The sequence below is a fragment of the Nycticebus coucang genome, chromosome 12 (genome assembly GCF_027406575.1).
Source record: "Nycticebus coucang isolate mNycCou1 chromosome 12, mNycCou1.pri, whole genome shotgun sequence".
Taxonomy (NCBI): Eukaryota; Metazoa; Chordata; class Mammalia; order Primates; family Lorisidae; genus Nycticebus; species Nycticebus coucang.
The window spans coordinates 61,423,157-61,444,519 of record NC_069791.1 but is presented as its reverse complement, the minus strand read 5'-3'; positions in this window follow the sequence as shown (position 1 = coordinate 61,444,519).

Below are 21,363 nucleotides of genomic sequence, written 5' to 3'. Positions count from 1 at the left end.
CACAGAGGCCGGATAGCTCTGGCAAGGCCTTTGACCGCTCTTTCTTCAAGGTATCTTTGGCTACCCTCAGACCTTTACCCTGCACGTGAACATTAAATTATCTGGTCAACTTATAGGAAAAAAAAAAAAATAGTCTTCTGGAATTTCAATTAAGATTTCATTGACTGCCTAGATCAATTTGTGAAGAATTGATATCCTACTAATATGAGTCTTCCAATCAAAGATATGGTATTTCTCTCAGCAATGTTTTATAATGTTTAGTGTAGAAGTGTTGTACAGATATTGTTCAATTTATCCCTAAATATTTGATGTTTTTGACACTATTTTTTTTTGTTTGTTTTTTGCAGTTTTTGGCTAGGGCCGGGTTTGAATCTGCCACCTCCAGTATATGGGGACGGCGCCCTACTCCTTGAGCCACAGGCGCCACCCCTATTGTGGTATTTTTAATTTCATTTAAAATTATTCAGCAGTATAGAAATACAACTGATTGTGTACTGACGTGGTATCCCATGATGTTACAAAAACCACTTATCAATTCTAGTTGTTTTCTAGTAGATTGTTAAGGATTTTCTATTTCCTATCACCTACAAATACAGACGGTTTTGCTTCTTCCTCTACAAAATTTGCTCTTCTATTTTTTCTCTTCATCTATTTGCACTGGCTAGAGCCAACATCCTGTGCATTGTTGAACAGAAGAGATGGAAACAAAAACAAAAATCCTTCCCTTTCTTTCCACCTTAGTGGGAAGTTACTTAGTCTTCACCATTCATTATAATATTGGCTGCAGAAAAAATATTTTCAAAAGTCTGTTTTAATGGTGCTAGCTGCTTGGGAGAGCAAACATCTGTTCTTATCCGAAATTGACACTTCTAAAGACCGTTAGAAGTGGGTCCTCAATGACTTCCAGCCCTCAAGAACAATTAGCTCATGGATGCCTACAACTGAGAGATGCAGGGACATTCCTGGGCCCCATGGTCTCTGTCCAGCCACTTTCAGCTGGAGAAGGAAGCAGCATCCTCAGGGCCAGTGTCCAAGCAAGTGTCCTGCTTCTGTCAGCTCTACAGGTTGCCAAGAATGTGTGGCAATGGTTTTGATCCCCCACCCCCTTCCTTCCCACTTTGTGACCACTGAGACTAGGTGACCCCTGCTTCAGTATCTCAGTCATGAGAAGGTACCATGTCCACAAGACGAAGAAGGGTCAGGAGGCCGGGATGCCAGCCTGACCACACAGCCTCTTTGCTGTGTCTCCTCCTGTCTGGAACCTGCATGTGCTGCGGAAGCAGCTGGTGGGGCTCTGAGGCAGAGGAGCGCTGCGAAGGTGGCTGGATCCAAGTCCATGCTTCATCTGCAGACCCACGCTGCACATGGGAGATTGAGCCCAGCCAGCAGCAGGCCCTGAATGGAGCAGGCAGACAGACAAGCATGCCACATTCCCCCACCCGCACCCCTCATGTCTCACCCCCACCACTCTTACCACACACCGGACAGAGGGGAGGTAAGACAGAACCACTCCATTTCTTTGAATCAACCAATTTAGAGCTCTACTTGATAAAACCTGCAACGAACAGAGAAGAGTCATCACGCTCAATGTATGGCTAGCCCAGTGCGGGCAGCTTTCTGAGGCGTTTCTGGAAGCCTCAAAGCCATTTCATCTCAGGCCAAGTTTGTTGATTTTCTGCCAGATTGGAAGACCAAAGGCTCAGAAAATGAAATAATTTTGGAAGCTAGAAACTAACCCATTCACTCTTCTGTGTTAAGATGCATGAATGCGAAAGGACAAAGGGCAAATATGGTGCTCAGGGTTTAGGCCAAGCTGCGTAAGCACAGTGGGGCGGCTTCTGGGCCTCTGAACACAGCCCGAGCTGTTCCGGATAAAGGAGACCTTGTCTGTCTCCCTGTGCTGTTTGAGTGACACAGCTGAAGTCTCTAACGACTAACCCTATCCTTGATGGCAGTCCATTAGGTCAAGTCTGAACTAGGACTCAAAACACAAACCGGGGTACACATGTGAATCCTGGAAAGACATGGAGACCTTTCTGTGTGCTACAGAAAGAACCAGCCACATGCAGACCCCAGCCTGCTCACTCCTCTGGACCTGGGCCTTCTCATTGGCATGAACAGAAGACTTCCCACCTCAAGGGATCTTTGTAGACAACGTTGTTTCTCACATGTGACGCTCCTTGCACAGTTTTGCTTTGGGGTCAACAAAGCAAATCCCCCTTGCTCTTCACTGACCATGGCCAGAGCATCATTGGTGATTGGAACAAGCCTCGTCATAGGGTTGTTGTAAGGCTTAACTGAGATTTCCAGGTGAAGTGTTAAGAACTGTGTTGCCTGGCAAGTGTTCAATAAATGCAGTAGTCTTTTTGAGGATGAATGTGAGGAGAGATGGAAAGAAGGGAGCACATGAACCAGCCTATGAGCTGTCACTGCAGACTCTAAGGACAGACACCTTGTCGGGCTGGGCGGCCATCAGCTACCAGGATGGTGGACACAGATCCAAGTGTTTTCCAGTGTCAGCCTGACCCTGTGAGGCAGGAATCCCTGCACTCCTTTCACAGGCACAGAAACTGGAGGAGCTACAGGGCTGAACCTGAATCATCTCTCTGGCTCTCAGGTTGGTGTTCTTTCCACCAACACCAGATTCTCCCACCTAGCCCCAACCCACCATCCTCTGTGGCTTTCTTCATTCAGCCCCTCAACTAGAACTGGACCTCTCTTCTCCTATGGTTGTCCAATGTGCTCACCTGACCTGCGCCCTGTCCACAGCAGCTGGGTAGGACCTGTTTTTCCTTGGATTTCCTATCAGAATTTTCTAAATATTCTCCCAGTTCTCTCTGTGGTAGATGTTCCCTTCAGGCTCTTTCTAAGATCTTGTGTCCTGAGTTTCACCACAGCTAAGCAGCCACCCTGTGGGGCGGTGGAGGGAGGGCTGAGTTTCTTTTCCCCATTCGTGTGACACCTGTGGTAGGCAGGCCAGGGCCCTGGTGTGGAGCTCCACATGGCCAGTGTCCAGACCCACTTCCCTCTTTCAGAACAGGGTCCGAGAGACACCAGCTGGGTCTGTGTGATCGTGGCCTGGCCTCTGCAGCAGTCTCACCTCAAGGGCTGTGTCTAACCATGTTCTGGTCCATTATCTCTTTTGACCTGCAGGATGTACCCTTATTTCCCCTTTTAACTCAGGGGATATCATCGAAAGAGTCCCAAAGCCAGCAAGGTCATTGAATAGCTGCATCCTTTTAACTTTCCAAACCTCAGCTTCTTTGTGTAAAAGAATGAAGTTAACAATGATTCCTACCTCCTGGGCTGCCATTAGATAAGATGAGATCATGCACACACAAGCTCTGGGCCTTTGTCTGGCTAGAAACACACTTCTTCCATCATGATGGTTTCCAGTTGTGTCTTTCCTCCTGTGTGTGAGGTAGGGCCCCAAGGCCTCCCATACCTTGTCCCCTCCCTAACAATACGTTTTCTCAGCTTTTAGGGGCTGAAATTTCTAACTGTTGGCAATGAACCTCTATCATAGTACAAATTCAAATACATCATGGCATAACTGAAATCAATAACCCTTGATTTCCATGCTGCAAGCTTTTATTGCCATCCACCTCCCAAACAGCAGCTGCAGTAGACCCAGCCCCAGGCTGTGTAAATGCTGGGATGCTACTCAAACTTCTCAGTCATTCAGAAATCAAATAGTAGATGAGTTTCTATTCTGTGCCAGTTGTATTAGAGTTGTCTAGTGAAACAGAGCCTATAGGATACACAGAGAGAGAGAGTTGAGAGGGAACTTATTGTGAGAATCAGCTGTGAGCAGGGAGGGTGAGAAGTCCTAGAGACCAGCAGAGCCCATGGTGTGGCTTTCAGTCCAAGGCCAAAAACCGAGAACCTGGGAGCACTGGTGTAAGACCCAGAGCCCAAAGACCCAAGATCCTGGGGTTCTGATGTTTGAGGAGAGGAGAAGTTGGATGTCCTAGGTCCAGAAGAGAGAGAATCATCTTCCTTTACCCTTTTGTTCTCTCTAGACCAGGGTTTCTCAGCCTGTGGGTCATGACCCACAGGAACTGTATTAAAGGGTTGCAGCATTAGGAAGATTGAGAACCACCGCTCTAGACCCTCAGTAGATTAGAAGATGCCTGTCCACACTGGGGAGAGTGGGTCTTCTTCACTCAGTCACTGATTCAAACACTAATCTCTTCTGGAAACACCCTCACAGACACACTTAGAACAACGTTTTATCAGCTATCTGGGTATCCCATAGCCCAGTTCAGTTGACACATAAAATTAACCATCATACCAGGCAATGAGCTAGGACTTGGGAAGGGAGAGCTAAGGAGGGCAACGATTTGCCACCCCACTAGCAGACAGGAAACAGACTCACACAGGTAATTACATAATGGAGTTAGTAGCAAGTGCTACAAAAGAAAAAGGCCTCTGCTAAAAGTTGCACTAGGTCCTAAGATAAACCCTAACATGACCTTCAGGATTATGGGCTGTGATTTTCACCCCTTCCCAAGTGGCTGTGTTGCCACATCAGCTCCAAACATAAAAGAATCTGGCTGAGTATTAGTAGATGAGGTCATTCCAGGAATGTAATTTTGAGTTTCTTTAGGGAACCATGAAAATCTGGATTGAAAACTGAAAGCCTGTATATTACAAGCCAGGGCATATCCCAGGCACTTGTTTTTTTCCTGCTAGCTATCCAGTCATGAGGGACAGACAAAGGAGTGTGTTTGAGGATGTTTTCTAGGGGAAAGAAGTAATCACAAAAGCAGATCCAGAGGAGACGCGGCAACGTAGGATGGTTTTGAGTATTTCTCCTCTGTTTGGGAAGCCTTCCTAGATTGCTATTCTCTCACTTAAAGGTGATGGTTGGGGCAGAGGGACACCCTTCAGAAACCTCAGACCCCCTATGTCCCCTAAGAAGAATCTTTAAACCCTCTCACTCTCTAATCCCTGCTCTTGTGGAGCAGCGAAGGCCCAACAATGCTTTTAAATATTGTGAATATGTCCTGACTGAACCTGGCTTTTCTTGACTCACTATAGAGTCAATAATTTCCAGTTTAAACTGGAGCTTGTTAAACTTTCTTCCAGAGGATGTCATTACTAAGAGAAGTCTCAGCTGGTTAAGCTGGAGCAAACAATTCTTGGACAACAGATTTATGTCAGAATCCTGCAGCTGTGATGGAAAAATGATGATGTTGAGAAGAGGTCCTTGAGAGGGAAGGGAGACTGTTGAACACCAAAGAGCCTACCCAGCCAGCTGCTCAGCCCCTAGACCCGAGGCAGAGCAACCCAGCCTCCCAGTGCCCACTATGCACATCCTGGCCCGAGCACCAGTGCCTCACAGAGTTCCTCATGTGGATCCAACCCTGAGTGATGACCCCAGACAGAGGCGATGCAGCAGAACATCTGGGTGCATGGGTATAGTGGCACCCAGGGCGGAGTCAGGGAGAATAATTTCTCAAACTTCCCAAGAAGAAGCGGGTTGATGAACAGCAGCTTCCTCTGACTTATAAGTAACCCGGGGAGAGGGAGGCAGTGCTGAAACTTAGCCATATATTAACATGGCCATCTTTCCTTATCCTCACTCCTGTTTCTCCAAATCAGGATTGTAGGGCTGATTAAGTGAGTTCTGTAGATTGGCACAAGCAATTGAGGGAAAGAACAGCACTTGTGATGATATTCATCCAGTCATGAAGCAGTAATAATGAGTGTGTGCTGGGAGCTGTCCACATCCGGAGAGGAGCATTTTAGAGCAGACAGGCAATAAACAACTAAATAATTAATACATGCGGTATGTGAGGGAATGTTAAGGGTTTTGAAGAAAAGTAAAACAGAAAGGAGGATAGCGATCACAGAAGACAGGAAGCGAGTTCCCACCAGTGGTCAGGGAAGGCCTTCCTGAGAAGCTGTCATCTGAGCAAAGACCGAGGCAGGATGGGTCCAGCACCTTGGGCCTGGAGCAGGAGCTGGCCAGGGAAGCCTGAGGCGGAGCACCCTGGATCATCCCAGGAGCCAGGGAGGCCACAGAGCTGCCTGCCAGGGAGCTGGGGACGTTGCGGGAGGGAGGGAGCAGGGCAGTTGGAGATGTGCAAAGAATTCATGGGTGTTTGGAGCAGATGGCTGACATCCCCTAATGTGCTTTAGCAAGATAATTTTGGTCAACTTATTGGCACCCCAAGCCATTCTCTAGGTCTAATGAACAGAAATCTGACTTGAATTACCAAGAGCCACAGGCCCTGAGCTCCCAGACTATTGCCAGTTCTCGACCCAGAATCCCTGGAGGGATGTCATTGCACTGCTACTTGCCAAAAGTATAGATGCTTTGTCTTCCTCCCATCTTTCCCCAAAGGGACGGTGGCCACTCTGTCCATCATGCAAGGGAACTAATCAGACTTTTCAGGGATTACTAGACACCGGCTATGAACTGACACTAAGTCCTGGAAATCCGAAATGTCTCTGTGGCCCACAAGTCATAATAAGGGCTTTGGGGGAGTCAGGTGATTATGCAGTTTAAGTCAGGCTCACCTTGCAGAGAACCCAGTGGGTCTTCGATTTCTCCTGTGGTCATTTTCCTGGTTCCCAAATTCATATTCAGCAAAGAGCAGAATCCTCAGCCCTACAGAGTGAGGGCTGTTATGGTAGGAAAGGCCAAGTGGAAGTGCCACAACTGCCTTCCCAGGAAGACAGCAGATTAAGTATGGCACCCACTCCTGGAGGGACCACAGAGACTAGAACCACCAAGGAGGACTGGGAGGATGCAAGGGCGGGATCCCCACTGCATCCTCATTCAACTCACCTCTGTGGCCTGTGGCAGAGAGACAGCTCCTGGAGAACTGCGGTGGGTGATCACAAAGTTACCCAGGTGGTGCGTCCAGGTGCAGCTCCTGTCCACAAATTTTTGTTGCCGCCACAAATCAGCAGGTCCTCTGGCACCTGACAGGTATCAGTCACTCTCAGGAAGAGATGAACCTTGACCCTTGAGCTAGTCCAAAAATTCCCAAACACGGTCAGTGACTGGCCCAGTGTAGGGAAAAGCCTGCCCCTGGACCAGCTGTCCTTGGAGAAGGAGGAAGAATACTTGACCGGTTGAAGTCAGAGTGGGGCTTGGAGGATATTTCCCAAAAAAAGAAAGGTGTTGCTGGCTCTCATGTGGGCAAGGCAGGCCCTAGGCAAGCTGAAGGATAGATGCCCATTGCATACTTTTGTTGAAAAAATAAATGTATAAAATGTGTGTTACTCCCCCCCCAAAAAAAAAGCAAAATTAAAACAAAGTTCTAATATGACTTCAGGCCTTCCTAGCCAGTTTGCACCTTAAGTAACCCATCTGAAAGAACTTTGAGGATGCCTCAAATTACAACCAGATGGTCATCAGATCAGATACATTCTCTGAAATGTGGGGTCTAGCACAGTAGAACTAGGATTCAGTGGGTGTTCTGTAATTACTCATGCTTCCCTCCTCTGCGGGGAACTCCAGTAACTCCTGATACTGAGCAATTCTCAGGCCTCCATCCACCCCCGCTGTTGAGCGACAAGTGGGTGTGGATTTCTGGCATGATGACACAGCAGGAGGCTTCCACTATGGCAGCCCCAGTCCGCCCCGTTGTTGAAACTGCAAGGGCAGTCTGGCTTAGATACAGTTGTTCAGTGCATAACGATCCAATTATTGAGACGAGGATTGTCAAGGAAGAAAGAAACTTTTCATTAGGAAAGACAGTTGCCTAGAGAATGGGACACCAGATCTCAAATCCATCTCCTGGACTAATGGAGGTCACCGGCTTTGTGATGAGGGGCCACATGCACTGGGACAGGTCCTGATCCAACTGACTAACAAGGTATTGGGGCAGGTGGCGGGATGGCAACTAAAAAGATCAAGTAGTTAGTTAAGGGGAGGATTCTACAGAACATATAGGGGTCACTGAAATTTGTTCATGGAGCTGCTTACAACCGCACTGGTTTCACCCACTGAAGAGGAGGGCCAAGGACCAGTCCCTGTGCTGACATCATCACACACCCAATGGATGCCCAGGGACCAAGTTCCCAGAGCTCCTCCCTGACGAATCCATCTGCCTAATGGCGGGGAGAGGGGGAGGCAAGGAGGAAGATCCCAGCAACGGGAAGTCCATGTGCCCCACTCTCTGGGAGGTGGTCCTGAAGTTGCATCTCCCCTAGGACAGGTTGGGAAGGTGAAGGTGGTGGATTGTTTTTCATGTGGGGGCGAGGCTTCAAAGCGGACAGGAAATGCAGAGCTCACTCAGTCATTACTGCCCTAGATGTCCCCTAAGTGACCTGCCTGGTTGTGGGGAGCCAGCTGTCCAGGGGCACTGACTTGGTCTCTTTGGCTGAGCATCAGAGAAGTGATTAGCTGGTCTAGGGCCTGTGCTGTGTGACAAACACATCTGCCGGTAGATGCTGCTTAGTGCCCTGTCCCCCTTCCTGCTCAGACACGGCCCCTGCATCCTACGTCTGCAGGAAGGCGCTCGCCTGGGCTCTTGGTGGGACAGGCTGACCATGCTGGACATAAGGAGTCCATTCCAGGAGGAACCCTCAGGCAGTGCAGGATGGGACCAGTAGACAACTCCTCAGCTTCCTCCCTGCTCACTGCCTTGGCCTCTTTGGCAGAGCTCTGAGACGTGACCCCCAGGGCTCCTCAGGGAGCCCCCACGGGTGAAGCCCAGCTGCCCTCAGCAGAGGTCCGCTTCTCAGTGCCCTGCAACTGGCCCTCCGCCCTCCCCTCTCACGTGTACCCGCTCACTCACAGAACTTCCACCTCCCATATACTGGCACCCCAAAGTAGCCTTGAGGCCTCCTTTTAGGAAGAACCAAGACTATAACACAAATGGACTCTGGATACCAGAACTGTCCCGTGCCATTACTCTGCTGGCAGCCAAAACGGCCCAGGGCCAGGGCGCTGTCCACTAGGTATGCGCATAATATGGGACTCTCACAGCAGGCGCTCGCCAGAACCCCCTCCAATTGCCTGGCCTATCATTGAAAACAGACAGGGATAGAAGAGGAGCACTTTGAAAATCTTGGATGAGTGCGGTGCCTGTGGCTCAAAGGAGGAGGGCGCCAGCCCCATATACCAGAGGTGGCAGGTTCAAACCCGGCCCTGGCTGAAAACTGCAAAAAAAAAAGAAATCTTGGAAGAGGCAGCACCCATAGCTCAGTGGGTAGGGGGCCGGCCACATACACCAAAGCTGGCAGGTTCAAACCCAGCCCGGGGCCGCTAAAACAACAATGACAACTGCAACGATAACAACAAAATAGCCGGGCGTTGTGGTGGGCGACTGTAGTCCCAGCCACTTGGGAGGCTGAAGCAAGAGAATTGCTTAAGCCCAAGTTTGAGATTGCTGTGAGCTGTGACGCTACGGCACTCTGCCAAAGGCAACTAAGTGAGACTCTGTGGAAGGAAGGAAGGGAGGGAGGGAGGGAGGGAGGGAGGGAGGGAGGGAGGGAGGAAGGAAGGAAGGAAGGAAGGAAGGAAGGAAGGAAGGAAGGAAGGAAGGAAGGAAGGAAGGAAGGAAGGAAGGAAGGTCTTGGAAGAAATGATTGTGAAATCACGAGTGAGAACTGAAAGTAAAATCCTAAGTCCCCCAACAGAATGGAACCCTCCTGGCCAAGGGCATGCCAGAGAAACCTTAAAAACTGAGGAATTCCTGGGCGGCACCTGTGGCTCAAAGGAGTAGGGTGCGGGCCCCCTATGCCAGAGGTGGCAGGTTCAAACACAGCCCCAGCCAAAAAAAAGGAAACACTGCCAAAAGACTGAGGAGTTCCCAACCATAATGGGGACAGGTCAGCCTGCTACCTCCCTCCCTTCTGCAGTTTAGACACAACGGACCAGAATCAATGTTAAAATAGAGAGCATAAGACTAATAGAACAGACTCCGGGGCAAAACCTACCCCCTACACTTAAGAGTAAACCATATTCCAATTGCCACAGATTTTTCTAGCTAAACAAGCACTGGCCTCCAGATAAGCTCCAGCTGCAGCTCCCCGTTTTCCACCAGCTGTAACTACAGCTTTGACTGGGTAACAACAGAGGACACACACTGAGTGCCTTTGTGTCCTGAAAAGACCTTTTGAGGTATAAGGACCAATTGTAATACATTTCAATGTTAAGTCCCCACCCAAAATGAACATGGGACACGCGTAACCCACGAATTCATTCACTACGCAGGTGTGCCCCTTCATGAATATTCACCGCTCTTCCTGTAACCTGTCCGGCCACCCACTCAGCCCAAAGCTCCTGCTCTGCTCCGCCCCCTTCTTCCAGTGCCTCCCGTTCAGCCCCCGGCCCATTTCCCAGCCTGCAGCTCGGGATTCCCCTTCTTGAGAAATAGTCTCCTCTCCAAATTTATAAAACCTTGGGATATTTTTGTTGACAAGGGCAAGGCTTTGTCCCCACCAGTCCCTCACTGCTGAGCAAAGTTCATGCTCCATCCATCATCTCCTAGAAAATGAGAAATGTCTGTCCCAGGAGATCACTCTCTCCACCACATGGAGGAGGTGCCAAGGATGGTGCCTTCTGTGCCCAGGCTAGGTGCTCAGAGATTCCCAGACTGGACAAGCAGGAAAGGAGCCGGTGCTGCTGGCCGCCTCCACTCTGAGCTGCGCTAACCGTCAGAATGTTCCATCCCAGCACAAACCACCATGAGGAAGGGTGCTACTGTGTCAAGTGACATAAATTTATTTTCAACTTGTTGACGCTGTTTATTCTCAGTTTGACCGGGTTGTGCACTGATGTTAGAGAGCACCTTGGAGAGAAGATGAACTGTGTGCTAAGAGATTTTGCATTATACCTATTCTGCCTGGAAAGACCTCAGAGAGGTGACAGGAGGGTGGGGTGGTGTGCCTGCTGTGGCGAGAGGGCAGTGTGGGCTGGTTTGCCTCACGTCACAAGGAGCAGGGCCGTGCACCGCAATGACCCAGTAAGAAGGAAATGGACTTCCACTTGGGCCATTTACTTCCACCTCCTTTCTCTAGGGGCATTTCAGAATGAAATGGAATGGTATTTTCTCATTTGGTGTGGTCTCAAATTGATGTCTCTTGCTTTTAGATGCAATTTGTCCAGGAGGGGAGCACGAAGGGCTGCAGCCCGATAGTCCTTGGCTGGGAGCAGGCTCTGTCTGGGCTGCTGGATCTCCTGGGGTCACTACCAGACCCTTAGAAGGCTGTCTCTTCATCTGACCACCAACACTGCCCCCAGCAGCCAGAGGGCACTAATGGAGCATCTTTTAGAAAGATGCTGATGATTCCCCCACAATGCACTGAAGTCCTCTCTGTGCTTAGAAATTGAAACTCATTAAATACTGAAGCAGCAACTGACTCAGGAACCTGGTCCCATCAGCTGTGGACAGCGACCTCAGTCTCCCCATCTCTAGAGTCCCAGAGCAGTTCCCACATAAATCACCCCCAGTCCATCCTGGTCGATGCACTCAATGCGGGCATGTCAGCGGGTCGCTGAGGCTCTGCAACACTGACACTCAGACCCCCGGAGCTGAAAGGCCATGCTGCGTGTTTAGCGGCCACCCACCAGGATGTGGGTTAACTGGGGCTTTCATTAGGTTGCCTCCCAGGGCTCAGCCTCATGATAGGAAAACCTCACCTGCAAGCATGGGATTGGCCCCTGCCTGAGGACTGGGGATGTTTACTAAGCCCATTCATATTACAGAGAGAAACTCCAAATCTCAACTAAAAGATATGGTAGTTTAATGCCCACCCTTACATCTCCTTTCCCATAATTAACTGACCGGGAAGTGTGCAGATTGGGCCTCGGGATGTGTCCCTTTGCTCTGTTCTTTGCTGCTTTTTTGTTTGTTTGTTTGTTTGTTGTTGTTCTTGTTGTTTGTTTTGAGACAGAATCTCACTACTTGGCCCTTGGTAGAATGCTGTGGCGACACAGCAACCTCAAATTCTTGGGCTTAAGCAATTCTCCTGCCTCGGCTCCCAGGTAGCTGGGACTATAGGCACCTGCCACAACTCCTGGCTATTTTTTGTTGCAGTTGTCATTGTTGTTCAGCTGGCCCGGGCCTGGTCCAAACCAGCCAGCTCTGGTGTATGTGGCTGGCATTGTAACCACTGTGCTATAGGCGCCGAGCCGCTGCTTTGATTTTTAAAATCATGTATCACATTCAATTTTTCCATTTGTAGAAGTGTCTTCTACATATTAGAAAGAAATCGAATAGGGCGGCGCCTGTGGCTCAGTGAGTAGGGCGCCGGCCCCATATGCCGAGGGTGGGGGGTTCAAACCCAGCCCCGGCCAAACTGCAACAACAACAACAAAAAAATAGCCGGGCGTTGTGGCGGGCGCCTGTAGTCCCAGCTGCTCAGGAGGCTGAGGCAAAAGAATCGCATAAGCCCAGGAGTTAGAGGTTGCTGTGAGCCGTGTGATGCCACAGCACTCTACCAAGGGCGATACAGTGAGACTCTGTCTCTACAAAAAAAAAGAAAAAAATAAAGAAAGAAATCGAATAATTTTCAATTATTCTGCTTCAATATAAACAAATTAAAGTGTAGCCTTGGCCATGGCCCATTTGGGCCTAGGGAGCATCTCTGTATGAGACAGCATGAGGATCAGCACACGAGCAAACAGACCTGGCCAGGCCATCGCCCAGTGCCCGGCAGCTGCAGTTGGCCACAGTGGGGAACATGTGTCCCAATCTCTGTCAGGGCTGGGCAGCAGGAACCCAGATCAAATGATTAAAGGACTCCACCCCTCTGGGCAACAAGAACTCCTTGTGGACTGTCTACACCTGGGCTTTCTGGAAATCGGGGCCCAGGTGAGATGGAGCAGCTCACACACCACGGAGAACATGTCAGCTCGGAGCAGCGAGGGAGAGAGGGAGAGAGGGAGGTCTCCATACAACGGGACGTGTTGTGGAGCCAGCCATGACTTCTGAATGAGCCAGGCAAGGCAGGCAGTCACTGTGCTCCCTTGAGTGTGAGATCTCACAGGAAGTGGCGAGGAGACCCTCAGAGCAGACCACAGAGGAGAGCTCCTGGCCCTCCCTTTTTGTCTCTCCAGAGCTGACTTCCCAGCCTTAGCAGCATCCCAGGACTCGAGGTGGTAGGACTCCTCCAAGCTGAAACACAGGAGGCAACAGCAAGGATGAGAGGGAAGGAGGGGCTGAGGGGAGGGAGGGGTGCATACGGTGTGTTCTCAGGAATGGGAGATGAGAGCCATCACCTGGGTCCAGAGTTTAAGAAGGGATTAAAAACATGTACAATGTCATGGCCGCTCTTGTGGATTGGCGGATATTTCTCAGTAAGTGCAGCTCACTCTATCTAGAGATGCAAAGGTCATTTTTCCTACTCTTAATAGAAAAATTATAACATAGAAAATGTAAGAAGTATAGGAACAAGAAGAAGGATAGAGAGTTGGGGGGGCACAACAGCAGCAGTGATGGACAGTTCAGTGTGTTCCCTGCACTATGTATTTACTGAACCCTTTAATTCTCCCACCCACTCCCGGGGGCTATTATCATTCCATTCACCCCTGAAGGCACACACCACAGGTCAGCTGCCCGCTCACGTTGCACAGGCAGGCAAGTAGGAACCAGGATTTCAGTTCGGGCAGCAGGACTCCAGTCCCCACAACCCAACTAACATGCTGTCTGCAAAATAGCACCTGTCTTCCAATCACTCTAAGGTGTCTTTCTAATAATATCTCTGACTTTCCCTCCCCTCAGCCTCTATGCATGTATTTATACTTCATTAATCTTGCTTTAGATAAACCTTTGTATTTTAAGTTAATATAAGTATCTTCCCTCACTATTACAAACTTTTCCTGGACCCCACTCTCAATAAAGGCATAATATGCACCTCAGCATATGGCTCATTCCCCTATTGATAGAGATGTTGGTGAAGAACATAAAGTTGTACGATAAATGAGAGTTCACCAGAGACAGACACTGCAGATAGCAGAAGGTTCCTGGGCCAAGAAAACATGACTTACAAGAATACTACAGTGCAGCCAGAGAGGAGCCATTGATCCCTGCTGCTGCTGCTGCCAATCATGTGTTTGACAAAAGGGAGATGAGACTGCAGAGGAGGAAATACTTTTTCCTTCTACCCTCCCAGGTTTAGTGAAGAGGGGCCCTGGAATTAAGTTGACAAAAGACAGAGTAACAGGAGAAAAAAAACATTTAATTATGTACATAAGCTCAGGAGTTCACAAAGAAATAATGGAGGTGGTTACAATTTGGAGCTTATAAATACCATCCTAAAGGAGATAGATGACTAGGCCCTAGGTGACTCATAAGGGTGGTCTAGTAAGGTTTGTTTTGTACAAAGAGTCAACACAGGTGATGTAGTTTGGACATTTGCTCTCTACAATCACATATTGAAATTAATTCCTTAATGTTGAATGTAGGGCCTGGTGAGAGGTGTTTAGGTCATAGGAGTGAATCCTTATAAATTTCTAGTACCATTCTTGTGGCACTCTTAGTCCTGTAAGAATTACTTGTCAAAGAGAGCCTGGCACCTCCCTTCTCTGTTACTTCCTTCCTTATCCTATCACCTCTGCCATCCTATCACCTCTGCCATGAGGGGAAGACTCCTGAGACCCTCACCAGAAACAGATACTGGTGCTGTGGTCCTTGAACATGCTGCAGGCCCATGAGCCAAATAAAACTCCTTCCTTTTTTTTTTTTTTTATTAAATCATAGCTCTGTACATTAATGCGATCATGGGGCACCATACACTGGTTTTATAGACCGTTTGACACATTTCATCACACTGGTTAACATAGCCTTCCTGGCATTTTCTTAGTTATTGTGTTAAGACATTTATATTCTACATTTACTAAGTTTCACATATACCCTTGTAAGATGCACCGCAGGTGTAAATCACCCTCCCTCCGCCCACCTCCCCATTTCCTCCCCTCCCTTTCCCCCTTCCCCCTATTCTTAGGTTGTAACTGGGTTATAGCTTTCATACGGAAGCCATAAATTAGTTTCATAGTAGGGCTGAGTACATTGGATACTTTTTCTTCCATTCCTGAGATACTTTGCTAAGAAGAATATGTTCCAGCTCCATCCATGTAAACATGAAAGAGGTAAAGTCTCCATCTTTCTTTAAGGCTGCATAATATTCCACGGTGTACATATACCACAATTTATTAATCCATTTGTGGATCGATGGGCACTTGGGCTTTTTCCATGACTTAGCAATTATTAATTGGGCTGCAATAAATATTCTGGTACAAATATCTTTGTTATGATGTGATTTTTGGTCTTCTGGGTATATACCTAGTAGAGGAATTATAGGATTGAATGGCAGATCTATTTTTAGATGTCTAAGTGTTCTCCAAACATCTTTCCAAAAGGAATGTATTAATTTGCATTCCCACCAGCAGTGTAGAAGTGATCCCTTTTCTCCACATCCATGCCAACATCTCTGGTCTTGGGATTTTGTGATATAGGCTAATCTTACTGGAGTTAGATAATATATCAAAGTAGTTTTGATTTGCATTTCTCTGATGATTAAAGATGATGAGCATTTTTTCAAATGTCTGTAGGCCTTGCACCTGTCTTCTTCAGCGAATTTTCTCTTCAAGTGCCTTGCCCAGCCTGCGATGGGATCACTTGTTCTTTTCTTGCTTGTACGTTTGAGTTATCTGTGGATTCTGGTTATTAAACATTTGTCGGAGACATAACCTGCAAATATCTTCTCCCATTCTGAGGGCTGTTTGCTTGCTTTACTTACTGTGTTCTTGGCTGTGCAGAAGCTTTTTAGTTTGATCAAGTCCCAGTAGTGTATTTTTGAAGCTGCTTCAATTACCTGGGGGGTCCTCCTCATAAAATACTCACCCAGACTGATTTCTTCAAGGGTTTTCCCTGCACTCTCTTCTAGTATTTTTATAGTTTCATGTCTTAAGTTTAAATCTTTAATTCAGTGAGAGTCTATCTTAGTTAATGGTGAAAGGTGTGGATCCAGTTCCAGTCTTCTACAGGTTGCCAGCCAGTTCACCCAGCACCATTTGTTAAATAGGGAATCTTTTCCCCACTGAATGTTTTTAATTGGCTTGTCAAAGATCAAATAACGGTAAGTAGCTGGATTCATCTCTTGGTTCTCTAGTCTGTTCCAGACATCTACTTCTCTGTTTTTGTGCCAGTACCATGCTATTTTGATCACTATCAATTTATAGTATAGTTTGAGGTCTGGTAGCGTGATTCCTCCTGCTTTGTTTTTATTTATGAGTAATGTCTTGGCTATTCGAGGTTTTTTCTGATTCCATATAAAACGAAGTATTATTTTTTCAAGATCTTTAAAGTATGACAGTGGAGCTTTAATAGGGATTGCACTAAAATTGTATATTGCTTTGGGTAGTATGGACATTTTAACAATGTTGATTCTTCCCAGCCATGAGCATGGTATGTTTTTCCATTTGTTAACATTTTCAGCTATTTATTTTCTTAGAATTTCATAGTTCTCTTTATAGAGACCTTTCGTGTCCTTTGTTAGATAAACTCCCAAATATTTCATCTTCTTCGGCACTACTGTGACTGGAATAGAGTCCTTAACTGTTTTTTCAGCTTGACTATTGTTGGTATATATAAAGGCTACCGATTTATGAATGTTGATTTTGTAACCTGAGACGCTGCTGTATTCCTTGATCACTTCTAAGAGTTTTGTAGTAGAATCTCTGGTGTTTTCCAGATATACAATCATATCATCCGTGAAGAGCAAAAGTTTGATCTCTTCTGACCCTATATGGATACCCTTGATCGCCTTTTCTTCCCTAATTGCAGTGGCTAAAACTTCCATTACAATGTTAAAGAGCAGTGGGTACAATGGGCAGCCTTGTCTGGTTCCTGATCTGAGTGAAAATGATTTCAATTTAATTCCATTCAATACGATATTGGCTGTGGGTTTGCTGTAGATGGCCTCTATCAGTTTAAGAAATGTCCCTTGTATACCAATTTTCTTAAGGTTTCCTTGGGGTTCTGATCATGAAGGGATGCTGGATATTATCAAAAGCTTTTTCTGCATCAATTGAAAGAATCATATGGTCTTTGTTTTTTAATTTGTTTATGTGCTGAATTATACTTATAGATTTACGTATATTGAACCAGCCTTGAGACCCTGGGATAAAACCGACTTGGTCATGATGTATAATTTGTTCGTTGTGTTGCTGGATTCTGTTTGTTAGGATCTTGTTGAATATTTTTGCATCTATATTCATTAGTGATATTGGTCTATAATTTTCTTTTCTTGTTGAGTCTTTTCCTGGTTTGGGGATCAGGGTGATGTTTGCTTCATAGAACATGTTGGTTAGTTTTCCTTCTTTTTCTACATTTTGGAACAGGTTGAGTAATATAGGTACCAATTCCTCTTTAAAGGTTTGGTAGAATTCTGACATGAAGCCATCTGGTCCTGGGCTTTTCTTTTTAGGGAGATTTTGTATGGTTGATGCTATTTCAGAACTTGATATGGGCCTGTTTAACATTTCCACTTGATTCTGGCTAAGTCTTGGAAGGTGATGTACTTCCAAGTATTGGTCAATTTCCTTCAGATTTTCATATTTCTGAGAATAAAGTTTCTTGTAATATTCATTAAGGATTTTTTTAATTTCTGAGGAATCTGTTGTTATTTTGTCTTTGTCGTTTATGATTGATGAGATTAGAGATTTTACTCTTTTTTTCCTGGTTAGGTTAGCCAAAGGTTTATCTATTTTATTGACCTTTTCAAAAACCAACTTTTTGATTTATTGATCTGTTGTATAATTCTTTTGCTTTCAATTTCATTTAATTCTGTTCTAATTTTGGTTATTTCTTTTCTTCTACTGGGTTTGGGGTTGGAATGTTTTTCCTTTTCCAGTTGCTTGAGATGTCCCATTAAGTTGTTAACTTCCTCTCTTTTCATTCTCTTGAGGAAGGCTTGCAGTGCTATAAATTTCCCTCTTAGGACTGCCTTTGCGGTATCCCAGAGGTTCTGATAATTTGTGTCTTCATTGTCATTTTGTTCCAAAAATTTGGCAATTTCCTTCTTAATCTCATCTCTGACCTGGCTATCATTCAGCATAAGGTTATTTAACTTCCATGTTTTTGTATGAGTATGCAGATTCCGGTTGTTACTGAGTTCAACTTTTATTCCATGATGGTCCGAGAAGATGCAAGGAATAATTTCTATTCCTTTAAATTTACTGAGGTTAGACTTGTTACCTAAGATGTGATCGATTTTGGAGTATGTTCCGTGGGCTTATGAGAAGTATGTGTATTCAGTTTTGTTGGGATGAAATGTTCTGTAGATGTCTTCTAAATCCAAATGTTGGATGGTTAGGTTTAAATCTAAAATTTCTTTGCTCAGCTTCTTATTGGAGGATGATCCAACACTGCCAAGGGAGTGTTGAAATCTCTGACTATTATGGAGCTGAAGGAAATCAAGTTGCTCATGTCTGTTAGAGTTTTTATTATAAATTGAGGTGCATTCTGGTTGGGTGCACAGATATTAATAATTGAAATCTCATCATATCTAGTATTCCCTTAACAAATATGAAGTAACCGTTCTTATCCTTCCTTACTTTTGTTGGTTTAAAGCCTATTGATCACAAATAGAATTGCAACACCTGCTTTTTTCTGTTTACCATTTGCCTGAAATGTGGATGGCCATCCTTTCACCCCGAGTCTATATTTATCTTTTAAGGTGAGATGTGACTCTTGTGTGCAGCAAATATCTGGCCTGATTTTTTGTACCCAGTCAGCTAACCTGTGCCTCTTTAGAGGACAGGTTAAGCTGTTCACATTAATGGAGAATATTGATAAGTCTGGTAAAATTTTGGGGTATAGAGTTTTTCGAAAGTCCAGTGGACATTTTTAATCCTTTCGCCACTGTGGAAGTCAGAGTTTGATCAAAAGTTTCTGAGTGAGTTTCCTTTTGTGGTAGAGGATTGGGCTTGTCATTATGGAGGATAGGTCTGAGAATATCCTGAAGAGCTGGTTTGGTTATGGCAATTTTCTTGAACATATGAATGTCATTAAAGTATTTAATTTCTCCATCATAAATGAAACTCATTTTAGCTGGATACAGGATCCGGGGTTGAAAGTTATTTTGCTTTAGGAGATTAAAAGTCAATGACCCCCCTCTTCTGGCTTGAAAAGTTTCAGCAGAGAGATCTGCAGTCATTCTAATATTCTTCCCTTTGTAGGTAATGGATTTCTTACGTCTGTCTGCTTTCAAAATTTTCTCCTTCATATTAACTTTAGTGAAGTTAATTATGATAGGCCTGTGGGATGTCTTATTTGGATTGAGTCATGCTGGGGTTCTGAAACTGTCTGCTATCTGAATTTCAGAATCTCTTGGCATGTCTGGAGAATTCTCTTTCATAATTTCGTGGAGAAGGGCCTCTGTACCTTGCGAGGCCACTTCATCACTATCAGGGATTCTAGTGAGGTGGATATTAGCCTTCTTCGAATTATCCCAGAGCTCTCTGAGAGAATGATTCATTTTTGCTCTCCATTTCTCTTCCTCTTTGAGAGTTTTGGAGCGTTCAAAGGCTTTGTCTTCAATGTCAGAAATCCTTTCTTCTGCTTGCTCCACTCTGTTACTGAGGGCTTCTACTGTATTCTTCAGATCTTTGAGGGCTGCAATTTCTTGCTTCAGTGCGTCAAAATCTTTGGTGGTTTTGTCTTTAAATTCGTTAAATTCTTGAGACAACTTTTGAATTTCTCCTCGAATTTCTAATTCCAGCTTTTGAATTGCTCCTTGAATTTCTAATTCCAAATTTTCCTCCATTCTATTAATCTTGTTTGCAATCCAAATTCTGAATTCGATTTCTGACATCTCAGCCAGCTGTTTATGAATGAGATCTTCAGTTACATCTGCCATATCTTTCCTTGGGGGGGGGTTGATCTATTCTGGTTATTCATGTTACCAGAGTTTTTCTGCTGATTCCACCCCATGATTGTTTTACACCATTTGATTTTCCCCTGGAGCTTTGTCAAGGACCCGTATGATGCTTTGGCCTGAGAAACTGGGGACCTGTTTGGTATGGTGGGGCTAAGTGGTTCTGTCTTGTTTTTAGCTGATCTCTGTTTGACCCTAGTGAAACAGTTACTCTGGGTTGAAGTCTCAGCTGTGGAGAAATACCAGCAATTAAGTCACCCCGCCCCCCATAGGCAACAATGGGAAAAGAAAAATCAAACCTTCCTACAACCACACACCCAGGGCACCACCTGAATAGTCCTCGGGCGATGGCTTAGTTCAAAAAGTCCAAATCAATTGTCTCTGTCAGCACCTTTCTCAGGTGGGAATTTAAAAGGTCTCTGGCAACTGGATCACAGGAGTCTGGTGACTACTCAGATATGGCTTGCTCTGGTGCTTCGTGGAGTCAGGAGGACCCACCCAGCAAATAGATCAGTCTGGGAAGGTTGCTGCCTCCTTCCCCACCTTGCATCTCTGTCACACCCAGTCACTGATAGCCCCGCATGGCTGTGACCCAGTTGCCTGTAGTGAACAGATACTCCAAGGGGTTGCACCTGCCTGAATCACAAGGAAATCTATTTCTGCTCAGCCAGGCCACTGCTCTGCCTCTATCTAGCAGGGGGAGGTGAGGCCTGACAACCTCGGGCCCTTGATGGAGGCTGGGGGGTGTTCACTCAGTTCCAGCCCCACCCCTGATTGATGTTACTGACAGAACAGAACAGAACAACTTTGTGGGAATTTGTTTATATCCCTGCTGAATTCCCCTGCAGAAGAGAAGCTGTTTTGAGTTCCCGGAGCCTGTGTCTCAGGCCCTGTCTTTGCTTCTGCAGGTTTGTATTTGGTTAGCTGTCAGTTCTAGCCTTCTGTCTTCCTTTGTCTGTATGCTGACAATCCCTGCAGGCCAGGTGCATCTTAGGCTCAGTAAAGCAGTCCTCTGGGTCAGCCCTGCCCTGGGAACTTCCCAGCTCTGCACGTGTGTTTCTAGTCCCCGTGCTCAACCCAGGCCAGTAAAGCCTCAGGCAAACCCTTTACTCACAGGGCCTGCATTTCTGTCCCAGATCTGTTCCATGGTGGTTGCCACCTGAGTAGATGCCTGGCCTCCTCTGGTTGCCCAGGGAGACAGGGGGTGTGGCTTTGGAATATCCGGGAGTGAGCCCTATTGTTGCTAAAATATGGCTGCTGCCCTGCACCTCAGGGCACTGCTGCTCCAGTGTGGTTCCCTCTCAGCCAACTGTCCTCTCCTCACTCCCGTGCTGTAGAGTTAGCACTGACCAGCTGCAATTTAGGCCCTGTCCATACCCCTCAAGAAATCACCTAAGAATCTGGACTCCTGGGGGACAGGCCTCCAGACCTCAGAGTGAGAGTGGAGGGGACTGCTGGGAGCTCAGAGTTGCAGGTAGAGAATATATACAGTTTTATGCCTGGCAGGAGAATGCC